The following is a 21,197-nucleotide window of genomic DNA, read 5'->3' as shown; positions in this document are numbered from 1 at the left end:
TAACTGTTCAAAATTCATTAGAATGACCTTAGTTAAGCTTTGCTTCCATGCACACTATGGTATATGATAACATAGCCTGGAGCAACAGCAGTAGTGGTGGTAACACTTTCTGAAATATTTCCACTACTTGAAAGCCGTTGGATTTGTTAAAATTTCTAAAAGGATTATAACAGGATGAACTGGGTTTTTTCCTTTTACTTTCTCAAAGCCAGTATAATAATATTACACAGAGCTTTTCATCTTCAAAGAACTTACAAATCTTAGCAATTCACAGTAACTGAACAGTTATAAAACTATAGTGAAACTCATTTTTGCTGCCTTGCTAATTTTTTCATATTATTTTTAAGAATTAACTTTACATAGCAATAACTTCTTTTACTAGACTTGTTCTGCAAATGTAACATGAAGCTCATTACTAAGGGAATTTGAACAGTCACATCTCCCATATAATCATTAGTCATAATACTAATAAAAATAAAATATATTCTGACTCCCTGCTATTCCAACGGAAGGTGACACACTTTCAGTGTAGACTGAAATTTAATTCATTGCTCTTTCACTATTTAAACACAAGCAGGAATAACATTGAAACAACTATTACCAGAAAAATCATCTTACCAAGTATCACCACATGTAATATCTGTGTCAGGTAAGAACACAAAGTAATTTTATTATTTCCCTTTCAATTTCTAAGCAGTTGCTGTAATAACATCCAAAATATTCCCCCAGCATTCAAGTTTGGTGTACAAACAGGCAATTACACTATTTAACACTAAAGGTCTGAGCTTGCCCACTGTGGGCAAACACCCTCTGCTCCTGCTCACATCAGTGGATGCTGAAGGCACCCACCAAGTGACTGGACTTGTCTGGGCTTTCCTTCACATCAAAAAAAGTGCATTACACAACACAAGGTGCTTCTAAGTGCAGGGAAGGGAATCTGCATCCAGATCCTTGCATCCAGGCCTCCATGGAGCATTTCTGTGCACCTGAAGACTCTCAGGCACCTTTGCCCACTTATTCCCAGCAGCACGAGGGAAGCTCACAGGCTGCCAGCTTGCTCTTGGAGACCTCGCTGATGCAAAACACTGACTGAAGCTGGAGCATTTTCTGCTCCCAGCACTATTACCAGTGTCCCAGTTTGAACACTTTAACAGTACTTAGCAATAACTTCTTTGAAGTCAGAGAAGATGTCAGGCTTTTGATGGCCTTACAACATTTCCTAAACGAGGCCCAATTCTGCAGCCCTTGTTCATACTGAGTAGCACTTAAGTGTCCCAGTGATGCCAAGGTGACAGCTTGCATGGAATTGTCACTGCAGAGGCAGAGAAAGAAAATGTAAAAAACTGAATTTAGTCATAGAATAACTGGGTGAGGATCAAATACCTGAGTCTTAAGTGTCACTCATTCCTTTGTCTTAGCTTGCTCCAAGGTTCCATGAACATTTCATAAACTCTAGAACTGCCCTAGAGAGAAAGAAACTGAGACATGTCCTTCAAAGCGAGTAGAGTAGGGAGGAGAGAGACAGGATCTCCTGACTTCTGGACCAAGTCTGCTCTTGTAGCTCAGTGCAAAATGTGGAGGGGAGCTGAATGAATAGCAGACTACATACCTAAAGTAATAGAAAACAGAAGAGTGCCAGGTCACGATCATAAAAAGTCTGCAAAGGAAAAAAACACTCTTTTTTTTATTTTTTTTTTAATTTTTTTTTTTTTATTATTTCTCACAGCATCCTTGCAGTATGCTTTGTTTTTTTCACTGCCAACTAATTCCAGTACTGAACACTGAAGCCTGGGTTCTGGTCTCCTGGTAATAAGTAATTTGCAAGAGCCTGGTCACAGAGACGTCAGAAACCCATGTAAATTGCTTGGATGGGAAAGCCTCTTTCACAGGAGGGAGCTGTAGGTGGTAGAGAGGTTCCCTGCCACAATTTTACATTCCCTGGACACAGTGATATAGAAAGAGACAAGAGAGCAATGCTGATCTTCTGCCGTTGGGCACCCTCTGCCTGCCCTCTGTGGCAGGGATGGGTAAATAGTGAGAGTGGTGCCTGTCCCTTATAGCAACAACCTCGACACACCTTTTAGGGGTTGGGCTATTTCACACAGTGTCCAAAGGCTAAAAATGTTATAGTGCGTTTTCCTATACACCTAGTTGCACATATTTAATTTTTACTGTCACCCAGAGCAGGGGATTTACTTCCCATATTTGACAAGGTTTACTCCTAGGGGATTTACTGTGGTGTTTGCATTTAATTTCACTATGAATGCAGCCTTGTGATACGAGGAAAACAGCAGCTAACAGAGCATGGTCTGGGAGCTCTTCCTCAGTTGAAGTTATTCTCATCCACATACAGAACCAAGTGGACAGCTTGATCTGGGCTAACAGTTAGAGATCTAATTCATGGAAAAGCAACATTCTGTCATGCTCTTCCCTTCTGGCCTACCTGAGAGGATCAGGACCCCTTTCCATGGATTGTATCTCCTCTCCCATGCCATGCTGTTTGCCTCCTCCAGTCACCCTGTAGATCCTCAGGGAACATGGCTGGGTCAATAATGGGAAACCCTTGAGTAAGGAGTGCATACTGTCACGATGCACAAACCCCACTGCCAGGTTATGCAGCTTCCTTCCACATCAAACAAACATTTCACATTCAGCATATGGCAAAATGAGCACTTAACTCTGCCAACTCCATTGTTCAGCTGCATCTTAAATCCTGCTTGCTTGGCGTTGGAACTACAGCAACCTTTCCGAATGAGACTAAAATATTTTTACCTGTCAAGATGCATGTCCTGAATACTGTCCTTTAGATCTCACTAAATACATAGTGAGCCATGAAGTATATCAATCAGCATTACACATTGTATTACTACCAAAACACAAATGTCAGAATTAGATGCAGTTGTAGTGCAATAAACACCAGCACATCTCCCTTCTAGGGACATTTTTCAACCAACCTTTCTGCTAAAATCAACATGGCTGGTCTGTGTTATTTAATTATTGTCTAGGCTCAAAGATCACCCTTTCTTTTCTTTAATTTGAAAAAAGAAAAGCCTTTTTTTTTTTTTTTGGATTAACAAAAATATTAAACAGCAAGACTGTGGAATATAAAGGCCATCGGTTGCATTTTGCACAGGATAGGTTCTGGTTGAATGAGATCTGGGATGTGTGCCAAATTAATAGAAAAAATCCTGTTCTTCCTCTCCAATAGCCACAATGTTCATTATTAAGAAAAGCATATGAACCGCAGGATTTGATTTTAATAACACCAATGTCTTCATTAATCTGTACTTTCCATTTAGCCTCATTATTAAGTAAATGCTGAGTTAATGCAGCACCTATTATTGTTGGATTTTCCATGACAAACCTCCTTTCCCTCTTCTTTTTTTATTCATTCAAGGACTATCAGGTGTGTGTGTCATGTTTTTAAACAGGCCATCCACTGTCAATGGCTGCTTTCTTCCCTCAGGTCTATGAAGCTACTCCAGTAACCGTGTGGTCTACAAAGCTGATAAGCAACAACAAAACAAAACAAAACAAAACAAAACAAAACAAAACAAAAACAACCAAAACCAAAAAAACAGCCCAGGAGAACAAAACCCTGATAAATAAGCTCCTAACTCAAAACCATATTTGTTTTGGTGGTGTTTTAAATGCTGTCGTGTCAAGGAGCCTCTTACTATCACCTGCAACTGAGCTGATCTTCCCTGGATGCTCCATGCAGCCTCCTTCTAAATCACGGTTCCTGATGGCCAACACTGCTTTGTATCTGCCGAACAAATAGTGGCCTTTTGTCCAGCACAAGTTCCTAAACAAACTTAATCTCTCTAACACTGTGACAGATGACATTTAGATGTCCTTGTTACCCTTAAAATGAGTTTTATTGACAATCAGAGAACAAAAAGAAGGCCCAGATAAAGCCCAATGTTTTATAGGCCTGCTAACAACATCTTAGTTCTTAGTGCAGAGGGTGTAGAGAAAGCCTGGAGTTGCCCCCATTTTCCCCTGCTTTGCTATATCACCATGACAACAGATATAGAAATCACTTAGTGACTCCTAGAAAGAAAACACAGTGACACAGTACCCCTTGTATGGCGAATCAAACTAAAGCTTGCATTCAAATGGCTATTCAGCTTGGGCATTCATGTAGAGGATGGGGTGGATTTTACACAGGTAACAACAACAGAAAGGCCAGCAAGCACTCCAGCCACAGCATATGCTAAAGTCTCTGTTTAATTAATGCATTCTCAATAGAATTTATCCATTTTAAATTTGTTTTCTTTTACTTGAAACATCATTAATGTAAAGGGCAACATTAATCAACATCTTACAATTTAAAAGGGCATTAAAAAGTGATCTTTCCCCCTCCACGCCACAGAGTCCTTTCAAGTACTTTTTGCTCACTGCGACTGATTCCAGGCAGTCAGAGTTCTTAATCATAAGGCAAATCTAGAGAGGCCTCTACTGGCCAGCCTCTCCAGCTGCAATTTTTCCTTTTTTAAGTGACTTGGAAGAGCAAGCAGTGGAGTAGCTGCAAGCTTTTATCTTAAAGTTGCACACAGAACGGATTATTGATAAATATATGGTGCAAAACAGAGGATAATTGTGCTTTTTTGAAGTTATCATGTAAGGTGTAACTTTGCTGTTTTAAAAAAAGTAAGAAGACCAGAAAGATGTATCCTGGCTGTGATGTGTTTGCCTCCATGACATTTTCAGATATTTTAAGATTATAGGTCTAAAAATTAATGGGTAATCATTTTTCTTTGTTGACAGGGCTCTCCTTAAAGTTGGGACTTAAATCCATTTACACTTGAAATTCTCATACGCATGTGGTATTTTATGCATGTACTTCTCACAACTGGAGTAAAACAGACATCAATGCTCAGAGAAATGAAATCAAGAGCACAAGAAAAGGAACTTACTGAATGACAGAGGATCCCTGCTTCCATGGGTTTTCCACAGTGACAGCATAAAGACAAAGAACTTTTAAAAACCTCTTTTAGGTAAAATTTAATGTTTCAGGCAATGGTCAGTGTGCTTTGAGCTAATATCAGCAATTTTGTTTGGAAAATAAGAGTTTCTGTTGTATCCTTTGAACAAAAATATGGAGTGTGAGTTTGAAGACATTTAAAACTAAATTTACTTTCTTTCCTTAATTTTTTAAAATTCTACTTATCAATCGCAAGCCATGGGAATAAAAAGTACCTACTAGGCAGAGAATGCAACTCACTAGGTTTTAAGTTATTGCTGTGAAGACGGGAAACTTTCAAACACCTAAACACATGGAAAATGGGAAAACTGACAGATCTGGTGAAACAAATCTCAAAGCTGAAGGCTGGAAGAAGACACTGATTCTAAAAATAAAGTGCAAAGTATCAATGGAAAACACTATTACAAGGGAACCTACTTACCTTGGGTTGTGATAGGCTACTCCAGGATCTTAGGCTAACTTACTAAGATTTTTTTTTTTTCTGTGTGGAATACACACTATGGTAACTTCTAATATTTTTTTTAAAAGTCTACATGTCTAGCAAGTCCTTAGGAATCCTTAGGAAGCCACACAGGTTATTTATTTTATACTTACAGTTAAAAAATTTTCAACCCATGGGTGATGTGTAAATATACTTTTTTTTTTTTTCTTAAGAGAAGAGGACTTAATAAATATCAACTATCTTAACAGCGTTATCTAGTAAAATCTTAACGTTTCTAAAATGAATCTCACATCACATAAATTCATCTGCCCTTCAACTTGAAAAACATTAAAATGACAGAAAAGTTATATCAAGATAATTTCTCCCTGACTCAATACGATTTTCCCAAACACCTAAAGAATAGGAGAAAAGAAAAAAACAAAACAAAACTATTTTAACAAGCCTGGATTCGCTTGTACCTCTTGCAGAACCCAGCACCGAATATCTCTTTTTTTTTTTTTTTTTTTTTTTTTTTTTTTTTTTTTGGTGACATTTTTATTTGTCCGTAACACCAGCTAATTTTACCTGCGGTCACCTTTCCCCCGGAGAGGCTGGGGTCAGGGGAGGAGGTGTAGCGCAGGTCGGTTCGTCCCTCCCGGGCAGCTCAGGCTCGCCAAGCCGCGGGGCAGCTGCGGAGCTCGCCCTGCCGGCCCCGGCAGTGACAGCCCCGGCAGTGACAGCCCCGGCAGTGGCAGTGACAGCCCCGGCAGTGACAGCCCCGGCAGTGGCAGTGACAGCCCCGGCAGTGGCAGTGACAGCCCCGGGCCCGCCGCAGCCGCGCTCCGCTCGCCCCGCGCCCGCACGAACTTCTCGGGGCTGCGGCACGGCGGGGAGGAAAGCGAACAGCCCCGTTTAATCAGTTTAGTGAGGAAAGCACAGGAGCCAGCGGCCGTGCGGACGGACAGTGTGAAACACTAATGTTATCCTCCAGGTATTTCATGGAAAAAGGGGGAGCTCAGTTTGGACAGCGGCGCTCCAGGAATAGTTCAGGGGTATGGCCAACAACTGTGCCCCCAGCGCAGGGCTGACATTCGACTTCCTTGCTTTTAGTGGGTTTTGTTTATTTGTTTCGTTTGTTTGGGAAGGTTCTTGGGTTTTGTTTGTTTGTTTGTTTGTTTGTGGTTTCTTTGTTTCTTGGTTTGGGTTGGTTTTCTGTAGTATAAGCTCACCTATGCGGAAAAGCTGGAAGCATTTAAAATGACAATTTCCACTGGTGTCACAGCATTTCATGCTTAACTTTTAAAACTATGGGACAAACAGCTTACAACCTACAGGTCCAGTTCTGCAAGCTCTAGGTAACAGGCACAAATCTTCGAACAGCAGGAACCCAGTAAGAACTGGTCATCACAAGAGATTTTGTCACAAGCCACAGTGTCCTGAAAGAAAATGGATAAAGCTGGACTGGAGGAAAAGTATATTCTAAATATGCCTAGATTTAGAATATCCTTTACTTACATTTGAATTAAAACAGAGAAAAAAATTGCAAATTTAACCCAAGACACCCCTTTGCAAGAGGAGCAGTTTTTCCTTTAGATTCTCACAGAACTAATATTGGATAAAATTATTACCAATCAGTTCACAATGGCCAAGATATCCACAGTGGTCTTTGATGTCAGCCTAACAAAAATAAATTTTAAGAATCATACATTTTTAGGAATATGAACTGTCAGCATTTCATTGAGGAATCTCTGGCATGTGGTAATTTCCTGACAGAGATAGAATTACACAGATTTGGTGACATCAAAGTGTAAAAGAGCTCACACAAATTGGCTAAGAGAGTTTTTGTTTTCTTATTTCTACTGAGTTCATTATTATTATTTTAAAATCCAAACAATAGCATTTTAAATACCAATTAATAAATTTTCAGTATATGAATTACCAGGAAATTCTGTGAAGAAAAGTGATCTCAAAATTATACACAATTCCAGTCAAATCTAACAAGTGGCTTGACAGCTTTTTGGGAACTAGCACACTAGAAAGTGCATAGAAGCACCCAGAGGGAAAAAATCCTCTCTGTAGATCTGCTTTTGCAGGTGAAGCTCCAGTCAAATTCAATTGAATTTTCTACATTTTTTATTATAGTAATTAACAAATATGCAATTTACTAATTATAACAAAAAAATCCAGAACTGATAAACTGGAAGTTAGAAATCCACAAAGGAGAAGTTAATCACCACAAGAAAGGTATTTTTTTCAAATCAGCTAGGCAAAAAAAGGGAAACAATGCAAAAAATGTATAATATTATTAGCCAATTTAATATAAGCCCCTAGAGTTTTACTTTTGAGTATCTCTTATAAATATAATTCTTCTAAGTTTGTTCAATAATACATTTGTAAAGGAAATATTTTATATTGGCTGCATAGCAACATATGTATCTAATAGAAGAAACAATGTTGGAAAAGATTTTAATAGTTGTTTTCATGTGTTCAATACAGACTATGCAGAATTACTTAAAACTGCATTTTATACACCTTCTTTATATTTTAAAGTATGATTGAATTACAGGTAAACTGGAGAGAAAAAGATCTGCTATTTCTGATGAAGTACAGAACTTGTATATTTTTTTAATCTTATATTTGAGATACTGTGTTTGCTTTCTGATGGTGTGGTGTTGCTAATACAAAAAGAGTACAATTAAAGAGTTTGCAAAAACCACAGACAGTGTGGCAGAGATAAAAGAGATGAAAAAAAAAAACAAAAAAGCAGGGGTGGAGGGAGAGGACTAAGTTTAACACCTGGGGCTGTACCTGGCTCTGCCTTTGTGATGAATATTACAGCTTAGGGAAGCCAAAAATTGCAAAATGGCCAAAGGTTCCCCAAGTACCCGAAGCATTAATTTACCTAATGTCTACAACAGCCAGGAAACATATTCCCTCTCTGCCCTAGAAGAACCCATTTATCTATTTCACAGGGGATTTGTGCAGAGCAAAGCTCCCGAAAGCCCATGGGCTGACAGAGGGAAATGGCATCCAGCAGCACAGGGCAGCCCAGGCAGCCCATCAACAGCAAAGCCACAAAACAGAGCCAGAGGCAGCTCCAAGGCTGCCAACACAACTGCCTGCAAAAGCTGCCAACGAGCTAGAAACTGCTTGTGGGAAAATATCACTTACCCTTAGCATCTGGGTCCCGTGATTACTGTCCAAAGAAACACAGACTGGTAAGATAATGGCAGGATAAATAGCACTTCACTGCTCCTTTTCCTCTCCCCTTACTCCCAAATTTTTTTGATACATCACCTCCCAATCTGGGAACAACTCTTTAAAAATCAGTTTTTTTAATCTTTGTCTTACTCATGAAGTAAAATGAGTCTTCCTGCCTCATCTCTAAAAATAGCTTTCGCACGCGCTTCCCCTGGCTCTCGATGTACAACACATAGTGGGACCATTTGTTACCATTATTGACATGTTTGTGGTGAACTGCAAGCATGTTTACAGTAGAAATGAAGTCCTTGCTCTCTTGGAGGTAATCCTGGGGTGTCTAAAAGACTCATGGGAGTCCTTGACATGGATTCTCTGAAATGAATTTCTGTTCCCATATAAATAAATTATCTCAGGGCCAAATATTTATATTTTCCTTCTATTTCAGGAAGGCAGCAGATAGAAAAGTTCCTGATGGTTCTAGCAATAGTGCTCTGTACATGCTGTCTGATGTTGGATGTAAGGATGAATGAGAGCAAAAGAGGAAGAGGAGGGCTTTGTGCTTACCCCTTGCAGTGCAACAGAATGAGAAATGGGGGGTTTTGCAGCCAGTAAATAGGGCAAAGTGAGAACTGGTTCCCTGAGGTGATGGGTGTCAAAAATGCTAGTGGACCTAAAGGCCAGAGATGCCTCATGGCAAGTGAATTGGCCCTAATTTCCCAAATTATGCTAAAGGTTGACCAAAAAATTTAACAGTCATTAGCTTTTGATTGGAATGGATAAATTTCCATTTTATTCACTGCAGTTTCTATTAAAAAAACACAGCTTTGTCATCTTACCAGCATAGGCTGGATTTTTTTCCTGCAAAAATTCACGAAAAGAAGTAAACTTTAACCGGAATTGCAGTTTGTACATTTGTACCACACCAAAACACACCCAGGCAATCACTCATTAAAGCTATCCAGTTATGTGTAACATATATGGCATGCACAACATGCCAGGTGTTAAGCAAAACATGAGGTGACATCATTTTGCAGACTGGGCTATAGAAAATATGTTCTGCTGGTGGTCTACAAGGAAAAAACTCACTGCTTTTTAGTGAACTTAATACAAAACGACGGAAGAGTACTAGTTGCTATTGCTTCTATATTTTGAAATTGGCCAAATCTGTCCCTACATTCACAAATTCATGTTTATAAGCAGAAAGCCTAAGCTAAATCTGCCATTAAAAATATTCTCTCTAGTAAGGAATAAGGGTTTAGAGTAAAATAAACAAAATTTGTAGGAATATCTGTGAGCTGCAGATAGATTTAAGAGTATAGCCAGCAAGAAAATATCCAAGGAAGGCTAACCAATAACCCAAGAAGAAACTGTAAACTGGTGTTCCTGTATAATAAATAATACAAAGCAATATGGATTCAATGCCACAATCTGTTTTGCTCTGGGTTTCTTTTTGATCCTCAGAGACAGAAAGGTCTTTGGCTACAGCTATGGACTCCTTTGATTGATAGATTATTTGATCAAATGCTGCTGAGAGATGATTATCTCTATTCCTGTGTAAAACAGTGAATTCCAAAACCTGCTCAGATTTGTAGTGTTATTAGTACCTCCATTAAACAAACAGCAAACACCATTGCTAAACAGTCCAGCTTCTCCTGATCTGTTGGACAAGGACTACATTCAAAACCAAATGTATCTCCAGTGTGAGGCTGAGCTCTGAGCAGAAGTTTCTGTACATATCATTACTGTTAGCCAGTCTGGTACTTGAGAGAAAAAAATAGATGTGAAAATGCATTTGTTTCAGTGAAGCAAAGTACAGAAAACTCACCAAAGTACCCATGATGTGCTGTGACTCTTGATTTCAATGCTGCTTGAAGGATGAAGTACAGAAGAAGAGTACAGAAAATGCTGTTTGATAGCTCTGAGTAAGGTCAGGAGGAAACCTCTTGGACAACACCACATGAATGACAAGAGACAGATGATAGGCTAACTCTGTTTTACATTAAGCAGAAAAGTTGACAGTGGTATAAGAACACTAAAAGGTTGTAGCTGAAGTCAGGCTTTACATGCAGGCTTTCTGTGCAATTTCATAGTGCTGGTTTTAGAATAAATCAAGAAAGCAAAGAAGGTTATTTGTTTCTTTTAATAGGAAGCCACTACACGGAGCATTTAGCTTGCTTTTTCTGTTCATACACACTTTTTTACTGCTTTTTTTTTAATCTTAGTGTCTTGAATATTTAGTGGCATACAGATCTTGCTCACATTCAATATTTTCATATTTCATTGTATTTTAATTACTACAAAACCTTATGCATATGTTGTATCATAATATTATTTGCTTCCACTCCACTGAAAATCATGTTCAATTTCCTGATCATGGAAATAGTTTTAATTTTTAATGTGGAATTGTCTGAGAAGACAGTTTCAGCAGTGAGGCCCAATGTTCCAAATTAAACACATCACCTGTGTTTCAGGAAAAAAAAAAAAAGCATTTTATCTTATGTATTTGAAAAGAATGCCAGTGCCACTTCATCCTTCACAGTCTTATAGTTCCTACATGATCAACAGAAAAATGTTGAAATTCTCACTAGTATTCATCAATTTGAAAAAGAAGGTTTTGTCCTAAAATGTGTTTGGTTTTTTTTCCCTACAGAAAGACACTTATGCTTTTACAATGGCAGACATTTCTTTTCTCTTAAGACATCAGCTGAAACTGCAGAGAACTAGTTAACTGCACACACACTCTCCATGTCCATCCTGTATTCTTCGGAATAACTGTCCAAATTTTATTAGGATTTTCTTATAATGATGTTATATGATGTCCTTGTGATACCTGCATATGCAGAGATCTTAATATTGATTTACAGTGTCTTTTGCCCATCCTTGAGCAGTGTAGATAGCAATTACAGCTGTTGGTGGTATCTATTTTGTCTTTTCATAATTGTCATTTTTGGTTCTACTTAGGATTAAAATATGAAAATTGCATCACGTGCACATGAGCAGGGCTTTAGCCAAGTTATCAGCAATTTCACGGCAGCAACATAATTTTAAGCAGCATCCTCTTCATCTTGTTTATGAAAATCACATACTGTAACATAAACTTTTAGAAGAGATGTATCATCATAAGAGCTGCCCTGACAAAAAACCCTCATTCAGATCATTAATAACTTCCCCCCAAAAATCATCAGGGACAGAGAAACACCTGTACAGATGTACCAGATGTTTCTGAATAGTTCTGCATGGGTTGCTGAGATTGATCAGTTCAACACTATTCCTTAACTGAATCTAAAATCACTTACAAACTCCTATTGTCAGCACTTTGCTCAGCTAAGGTTGCAAAGGTGCAGTGGCACATCCACTTTCTTAACTGCACAATGGATTTTTTAAAAGCAGTAAAAACAAACATTCTGATGAATAGTAAACATCTGCTCACTCTTCCAAGTAACCAAAATAAAACATATTGCAAGGATATAGCTGGAAACAAGTTAGATATTATGTGCAAACAAACAAGAGAAAATAATTTTTAACTGCCCAGATTTCTGTTTTCAGAGCACTGATTTTCTTTGGCACTAGAGAAAGAAATCCTTGTGCAGGGTTGATTTGGTGCTGGTTTCTGTATATTCTGTTCATGTACAACACACAGCTGAGATAATGGAGAGCAAGCATTACATGCAACATCCTCACAAGCATCAACTTTATGTACCAGTCCTCCCAAGCTGGGTATCTCTTCACTTGGCAATGAGCTGCATCTTCTGTTAAAAATTAAGTTGAACAAAGAAAACAGTATAAGAAGGTGTCTGGTTTGGGGTTTTTTGTTTTATTTTGTGCCTTTTTAGTTTTTTTAAACACACTCTGACTGGCATTTTAAAAGAACTTTTGCACACATTTGGATACAGATGAGAACAATTAAATGCTCTCTAGTAATTAATGTATATGCAATCTATAGCATGCATTCTCTTCTTATTAGAGGCTGTGGGTTTTTTTGTTGCAATCTAGCTAATAAAGGCTTTCTTTTCCACAAGAGAATTTTGACAGGGTTGACTCCAGACGGCTTTCCAGCTGAGGTCTGGGGCCTTGCTGAACCTTCAAAATTTTCCCATTTGAGCTGCATCAAAGTGAAGGAAATTCAAGGATCACTAACGTCTCAGATGGTAGCACTTGCCCTAACAACCAAGGTTCAGGAATTCTTTGGAGCAGGCTGAGGTCATTTTTCTCCCCTTTTCTCCTAATGCTTTTCTCTATTAATCAGAGCTCACAGCTCAGATTGGTCTTCAACTTCCTCCCAATCCTTGCTAAGCCTGTCATTTCTAGCTATTATTTACTTTAATGGACTTTGGCTGATCCCTTATGAAGCTTTGGATCTGAGAATAATAAGGCTGGAGAGTAACGGGCACAGACATGGGTGTGGGTTTGCCTGCAGATTAACCGTGGCAGATGGGCTTTATTGCGGTTTCCTGTGTGCCGAGTGTTGATTGAGAGGGTATAATGAGAGAGGTGGTGTCTGCACAATGGCTGCAGCCACTTCATTGCACCTCGCGTCTAAACAACCCCATTTTTCTAAATCTTTGGGTTGTGAAATTTTAGGAAGTCAGAGCACAAGAACAAGTACAAAAACAACTGTAAATAACCATGAATGTTAATCCAACCCTAATTGGTCCCTTCTTTCATTATGGGTGCATTTTGCTGAGCTTCCCCCCCCACCCCCTCCCACCTTTTTCTTTTAACAAATAAACGATATGGACAGCTATGCATACATTTGACTCTTATAACAGTTTAACACAAATATTACTTCATATCAACTTATATTATTATTAATATTAATGTCCCATTAGCTTTTGCATTAGTAACATCAGCAGCAAAAGCTTATCTTGAGATCATCCTGTTATGCTTTAGGTTTTTGTCATCTTGGGGAAATTTGTTTGAATTAAATTATCTATTGTCTAGAGAATATAAAAAATAACTGCAGGAAAATTGCTTAGTTTCTGGCAGAATGAGTCAAAAATATGCTTTTCTAAGTCCAAATGCCATTAACTTTCAACAGCGATCAGATGATAAATTATTTTCAGCTATAGGTACTATCAAAAGATCTTTTACAAATTCCCCATTTTAAGGATTTTACTTAATTCCTCCCTTTCACTGATGGATTAAATCACAACTATTGATTCTTTTCTTCCTTTGGGGCTTTACCCATCTGTCCTAATGCTTTCATCCCAGCACCCCTTGGGCTGAGAGAAGTGTTCTACAAATGAACCAGTGAAAACCTGGAGAAGATTCCAGGTCAAGTTTGTGTACAAGAGTTTAAATTTTTAGTGACAGTCTTCCCTTAGCACAGACGAAAGTTTCCACACAGAGCCGCACAAGCTAGCCCCACCAATTATCCTCCTCCTTTGAAAACCATTATCAAGTTTTTCAAAACTTCTTTCATTTCACTGTTGTCACTGGATGAAAAGGAAACTAACCACCATGTCAAGACAACTCGGCTGCCTGGCAACCAAGGGCCACATTTTAATTCTGACTTGCTTCTGGTCTTGACTAATGGAAAGTGACTATGTTAAGCCAGTCAGAAGAGTTGTTTGTCACTTCTGAAATGCAAACAAAACTATATTGTTTCAAAAGTCCTGGGCGTGATTGATGTAAAGATTTACAGTAACATCATTCATTTGCCCTTGTGTTTTAGTGGGATTGATGTCATATCTTTTCATGCTTTATTAAGTGCTTTCGGAGAACACTAATACATGATGCTTTTTGTCCTAAAGAATGTAAAGAAATTTTTCTGATGCAAGAAAACTAGGTTCCAACCTGAGAGATTAAACAATTCAACACAACATGTCTCTGTAATTTAATAAGAAACATCAACTGAGAAATGTGAATATATAACCTGATAAAAAGAAAAAGAAGTCAAGACAGGGAAAAAAAATAAAATCAACAGTTTGGGGGAGGGGAAGGAAAGATACACTGCTAACTTGCCAGCAGTATGGCTTGTTTGGATAAACTTTCCCACAGCTGAGTTAATTTTTTTCACTTCTAATACCAAATGAGAAGTTCAAATTCTGCTCCCCACCTCTTTAACTATAAATATATGCAGTCACAATTATAAAATATATGTCCATTTTTCTAGAAAACATTATTGAAAATATTATAAGTAATATCAACATCAATTATCCTGACTAACTATGACAACTTCAAAGAAGTTTAAACAGCTTGTTTCCAAAGTCATCTAAAAATCCCCTCAAAAAACTATATTGCAAATTATTTTTGTAAAGGCCAGGCTGACTTTTCTACTAAATTAGGAATCGGGAAAGAATTAATGAACTTACAGATGGTTTTCTTGTCTGCAACAGGGAGAGACTCACGCATTCTCCATATATACATACACATTTTTTGTCATTACACATGCAAATATATATATAAATAAATATATATGTGTGTGTCTGTATATGTGAAAGGAAAAAATAGCTGATATGGCAGTTTATGTTCTATTTCAAGTGTATAAACCACTCTTCAAATGCCTATTATGCATTAAGGCAATAATTTAATTAATATTTAGGCTAGTAGGCTTAGGCTTTTGAAAGTACATTTGTATCAGCATCAGTGTTACGCTAGAGCTGTTTTCCAAAATAAGTACAATAGTGTTTTGCTGTTCTGACAATACCTGTTAATAAGCAGACCCTTGCCATTACCTTTTTTTCAAACAGATATTAAAATTTAAGCACAGTAATAAAATACACTGTGATTACTGTTGCCACCTGGGATTCTTAGGGGTAGTCCAGGAGCCTCCAGCATGTCAGTTCTCTGGGCAGACATTTAGAAGTTTAGATGAATGGAAGGTATGTATGAAGAGAGGAGAAGCAATTTAGCCTTCATGGTGGATGATGTTCTAGTCCAAGCCCTCCTACAAATCAAGCATTCCTAGACTCAGCCCATGCAATACCAAGCTCCTGCCTAGAGCCCTGAGCCCATGAAATGTAGGACTTTGTCCCCAACATTATCCAATCTTGACAACCAAATGGTCCAAAACACATATGAGCGGTCAGTTCAGCACCAGCACTGTGTCCTACAAGGGGAGAGGATAATGGATGTTGGTTACAGGCAGCTGCCAGGAGGTACCACATGGCTCCAGTCCCCAGAATATGACAGTGCTGCCATCAGAGGGGTGAGCAGCTGCCAGAGCTATGTGAACAGACCTCAGCTGAGGGCCATGGGGTGAGAGGGGAGAGCAGAGGACAAACAGAGGGAGCCCAGCACCACTCCTATGGCTGAGCTGGGGAGACTGGGGAACTCCCAGCACCGAACCTGTTGGTTTGCTGATACACATCAATATGGATCAGTGCCCCTCTGCTTTCCAGAAAATAATTTAGATCTCTGCATGGCCTGCTACTTCAGGATTGCTCGATGTGTGAGTAAGCTGAAGCATTAGTGACCTCAAGGAAGGAGAAGGATGAGGAGAAGGAGGAGAAGGAGGAGAAAGAGGAAGGGAAGCAGCTGCCCAATCTTTCCACTGAGGGGAAGTCAGGACTGGCTCAGGCACAATAACTCCATTGAATCAGGAAAATAAATACGCATTCATTCAGAAGATTATCTAATCGGTCTAGGTCTAGATATTAGGTCAGTGGGTTACCTCAGTCCACCGCCAGTCTCAGTGAGCTCTGTATCTCCAAGAAACAATTTAAGAACACGCACATTCCAAGATCACAGCATTTTTGCAGTCCTAATCATAGCCAAAATGCAAAAGCTGGGTGTAAAACTGTCTCTCAACAGCCAAGTTACACACAAAACGTGTTGTAAATCAGCTTCACCCCAGGGAAGGCAAGCTGTAAACTACCTATCATTTTACACAGCTACGTCGAACCATCATGGCGTAGGAAGCCTGAAAAGGTCAAGAGATTTTTCTAAACTACCTACATCTCCGGAGCAGCTCAAGAAGCCACATAATCTAAAGTCCTCAGATAGTATCTCTCTGATGGCTTTTTTCCCCTTATGGAATCAAATGTGTAGCATTCTGACTGCCTTCAGCTTCGGCTGAATTAAACACATTCCAGCGTCTCCAGAGCAGAGCTCAGGCAGTTGCACTCCCCCTTGCACTCTCCTGGGTAATCCTTCTGGGGGAAAGAATACATAACGAAGCCCTCAGCTGACAATTTAGAAGGCCTGCCACTGCTTATTGCCACCAGTTATTTTTCAACTGTTTCAAAGATAATAACACAAGGGCTGAAAGATTGTAGCTACTTCTTTTGAGAAAATGTAGTCCAAAGAAGCTCCTCTCAATCTGGGGAATTACTCAAGAGATTCCAGAACTCTACCTTAGATTATAGTTTAAAAAAATAAAAAATAAAAAAAAAAGGAAAATAAATTCTTCTTTGCAGTATTTGAAGGTTCATGTTCCTTTCCAAAAACAAATATGCAAATAAAATTGCAGTGCAACCGACTGAAACTTTATGCAATTGTTCCAGGTTCATAAACATTTCATGAACTCAGATTAAATTTCAATTACAATACAAGTTCTTCCATGAGCGGCAGAATGAAAGATGCCTGTTCTCCCCTGGCTTTGTGCTCATAGTTAGATTTCCTGGGACCTCAGGGGGTGCAAGTATCCAACGGAAAGTGTTGCTCCAGGTGGAACATTCTCTGTTCTGCAAGGACTCCTGACACCTTTCTTTCACCAGAAATTATGTACATCTTCCCTTGCTACCAGTTTCCACAAAACCTATGGTAACTGGTCAGCAGATTCATTTCCCATAGGGTACAGACTGATGCAGACATAAAATATACACAGAGCTATGTGATATATATATAAAACATATTTACAAACAGGATAAAAACTAGATTTCCTCGGGTCTAGACAAAGCCAACAATAAGGAAAGGCCAAGGCTACACACGCCAGGCCTGACACAAGCAGTGAATCTATAGTGTCCCCATCTCTTTGCCACAGAAAACACTTTTCTCTGGCTCCTGGCTAAGCTGCCCTCCATAGGACTTGTCTGCCTTCCCATGTGGTGTAGGCAGAGCTCTTTCTTCTGTCGCCTGGCACAGTGGTGCTGTCTGTGAGCCCAGCCTTCCAGCTGCTGAGCTCCCCTTCCCCTGTGCTCAGGCTCCTCTCCCACCCCGATGCCTGCGCCGGCTCCCGGCAGGACGGGTTCAGCCACCCCAGCTTTCCTTTTCTTTTTCTTTTTCCTTTTCCTTTCCCTTTTCCTTTTCCCTTTCCCTTCTTTCACTGCTCTGCTCACAACCCCTCACCTGACTTGTGGCACTGAGGGCTCCTCAGCTGGGCTCACACTGCCCCCTGTCCCAAGACCTGCCCTTCCAGCCTCTAAAATCCCATCTCCAGAACGGGATCACTGCCTCCTGTACCTCCAGATGATGCACCAATGCCTCACATCCTGCACCTTTGTCAGCTTTTCACTCTATGTTCCTTTCAGCAACGAATGCAGCTTGTGCTGCACATAGTGCCATGCAAATTTAGGGCACTATTTTAATGCATGATAAATAATTACTATAATTAACAGGAAAAAAAAAAGCCTCCTGGCAAATTATTGGGATGAGACACCTCTTTTCATACCAGATATTTTCATATGTATGACATGCACATATAAGATCCCTCTTGCCTCTGTGTGAGGACATGCATCTCCCATTAGCAGTAATGGGAATTATGTGTGTGCACTGAGGGGAAACTGTAGTCTACCCTGTCTGGTGTGCTATGTTAGTAGTGCTTTATTGGATCATATGGAGCACGCCATATAAGAAAAGAAAAAAATACCTTTCCATCTTCATTATTGAGAAAGAAATACACAGAAAGCCCTGTACACAACCATGCTTTTAATTAAGTGCTATTTGCAGGTGCTGTTTGTCTCCAAATTTCTTACAACCATTTCTGAAAGAGCAATAACTCAAATAATCTGCAAAATGAAGTGATTAGGCATAAAATTTAGCTAGGGTTACTACACTTATGAGAATTTTTTTCTAAAATTGAGCATTTTTAATAAACCACATTTTGAAGCTATAAACATCCTTGTATTGGTAGGCGCTGCACTGCAAAATACTAAACTTCATTTCACTATCAATTTTCTGATTCATCTGAAGAAGTTCATTATCTGTTAAATTGAAGGCAAGCCTCCCACAGAGGAATGCTATCTAAAGATGGATGTGTTTGTGTGCAAAAGGATGGCCTTTCTTAGCTGTTTATCAAAAAGGACATTCACAGAGTAGGTACCATACCTCACTACTTTATAAATATAAAGCACAATACAAACATACATACAGTCATGACACTCATTCATTTTTGTTGTCTGGTTGTAACACATTAATACAAATTTAGTCCAAACATCCAAAGTTATGCTGCTAGGAATGTTGCCATCTGGTTTTAATGAATATCTGGGGTCCATTTTTCAGTTAAGCTTTTCATAGTGTGTTTGTATGTTGCTTTTTCCAAGCTATCTGCATAATTGCTTAAAGATTTTACTGCAAAATTAATATCCTCACTGTGAATGAGGGAGAAGGGCAAAAACCAGGATGACAAAGGCTGAAATGAGGTGAAAGGCAAATTCAATTTTTCCTTGCACCATAGAAACCTCGTCAGGACTAGCTTTATCTGGTAATCCACATTTAAACTTTAACCTGTAGGGGGGCTCTTTGTGTTAGTTAATGTAAGCATAAAAAGAGTCTGAACCACTAATCAGATTAATCATATTTTGTGAGACTCAAAAGCTTCATTAAAAGGACCTCGTTTCCAAGCTACACATTTCAGAAAGAGAAAAAAAGTTGGCTATGAAAGGAAAAAGTAACACTGAAATTCAAAAAGACACAGACTGGGTGTCTCCTGGAATTAAACCAAAGACAGCTAAGAGCTGGAACAATATCCACCTTCATAAAACACACCTTGAGGATGCCAAAATAATTAGGACATTTTCCTATTGAAATTATGCATTTCTTACATTTACAAAGCTTCATCTTATGCAAAACAGAGAACAATTTGATAGGTAAATACAATGAATGTCTTCCCCTTCCTCACATTTATGGAAGTCTCCCTCTCTGCTGAAGCAATAGTATTTCCTAAGTACTTCAGGTGAGCCCTCAGAGACAGGAGAATGTGAACATCAGAAGAATAAGAATCTGTCATCTCCAGTCAGGTTATCGCACTCACACAAGAAACACATCACTTCTCTAATGAGCATGAAAGTGAGAGAGCAAGCTACTCTCCCAAGGTGGTGCAGCATTGTGCTCTCTTTCAAAAACAACAGAATATCTCCCTTTACAATAAACAAAGAGTTTGCCACAAACTTTGCCACTTTGCTTCAGTGAGCTTTTGTTCCTGCCTATGGAATAAAACATGGTTTACTTAAGGTTTTCATGAAGTTTAACAAGAACCATCTGCATTTAGGACAAACATTTTGCACTTAGTGTGAAACTCATTCCTACCTCAGCCTACCTTGCACTGATCTGGATTTAGTGGGTCTTTGAAATCAGATGTTTTGAGGAAACATTAACAAAGTTGAAAGTCTTTGGAAGACTATTCAAATACTGGGCAAATGAAACACATCAGAGCAGCTATATTGTCCCTAAAATATATTTAAGTGGTGAGGAGAGAAATCAAGACATGACATCATGGGGAAGATTGTTTGAAATACAGACTCATCCATTTTCCAGCCTTGGGACTGCAGAAGTGACGTATGCCTCACTTTTGTTTTCCAAGTCAGGAGGAGCAGCCTTCTGCTGTATCACAGCCAAACTCTTTGCTAGCTTTTCACCATTATGTGTTCATTTTTCTTTCCCCATAACTTGCCAAGGTAATCTTGCTCCCACCAGCTGCATAACCCCTGCATGATCTGTATTCAACTGGTTCTTTACTTCTGGATGACTCAGGCAGCCTGAAGTACATTGTTATGCACACTTCTACAGTTCTACACAAGGTTATGCATTTAATTAGTAGCTTTTCTAAATGTCTATTTACAAGTTTTGTCTGTAACGACGCTGAGCCTGCAGTGCTTGGCATGGTCAGTTATACCTAAAGGCACTACTTGTTCCCTGGCTAAGGTGACAGCAGGTGGGGAATCTTCCCTAGGATATTACCAGTCACCAAGGAATTGTTGCAACATGCAAAGCTCAGAAAGGAAGGTCAGAGCTTGGGTGGGCCAGTTCCCTCTCTCACCTTCGCTGTTTCACAGAGCTGATGTTTCCCAGTTGCTGCGTGTGCTATAGGGGCTTTAAAAGAAACACAGTGGGCAAGCTGTCTGCACTTCATAGACCAGACACTTCACACAAAGTTTTACCACAAGCTGTCATTGTATGGCTACATTTCTGAGTGTGTGCCATTGTGTGCCATCCTGTGCCCTGAGGTCTTCAGTGTTTCTTCATCAAACCAAGCAGCTGTCGAAATGTTCCTCAGCTCCATCCAGCACACACTCCCCAGTTTTCCTGTCCAAGGAAAAGGAGAGGAGAAAGGACAGCAAGTACCAAGGTCTTGCTCCAGTGAGGAGCTGGGATGTAGCCAAGGACAGGTTTTCAGCTTCCTAGTGTAGATGAAATCTTCAGAGAATATCACACAAATCTAAGCTGTTTATGAGCTGACTTCAGCACATGGTTGCACCAGTGAAAAAC

This window comes from Cinclus cinclus, chromosome 10, assembly GCF_963662255.1.
Source record: "Cinclus cinclus chromosome 10, bCinCin1.1, whole genome shotgun sequence".
Taxonomy (NCBI): domain Eukaryota; kingdom Metazoa; phylum Chordata; class Aves; order Passeriformes; family Cinclidae; genus Cinclus; species Cinclus cinclus.
The sequence above is the reverse complement of the archived record's forward strand: the minus strand, read 5'-3'. Positions refer to the sequence as shown.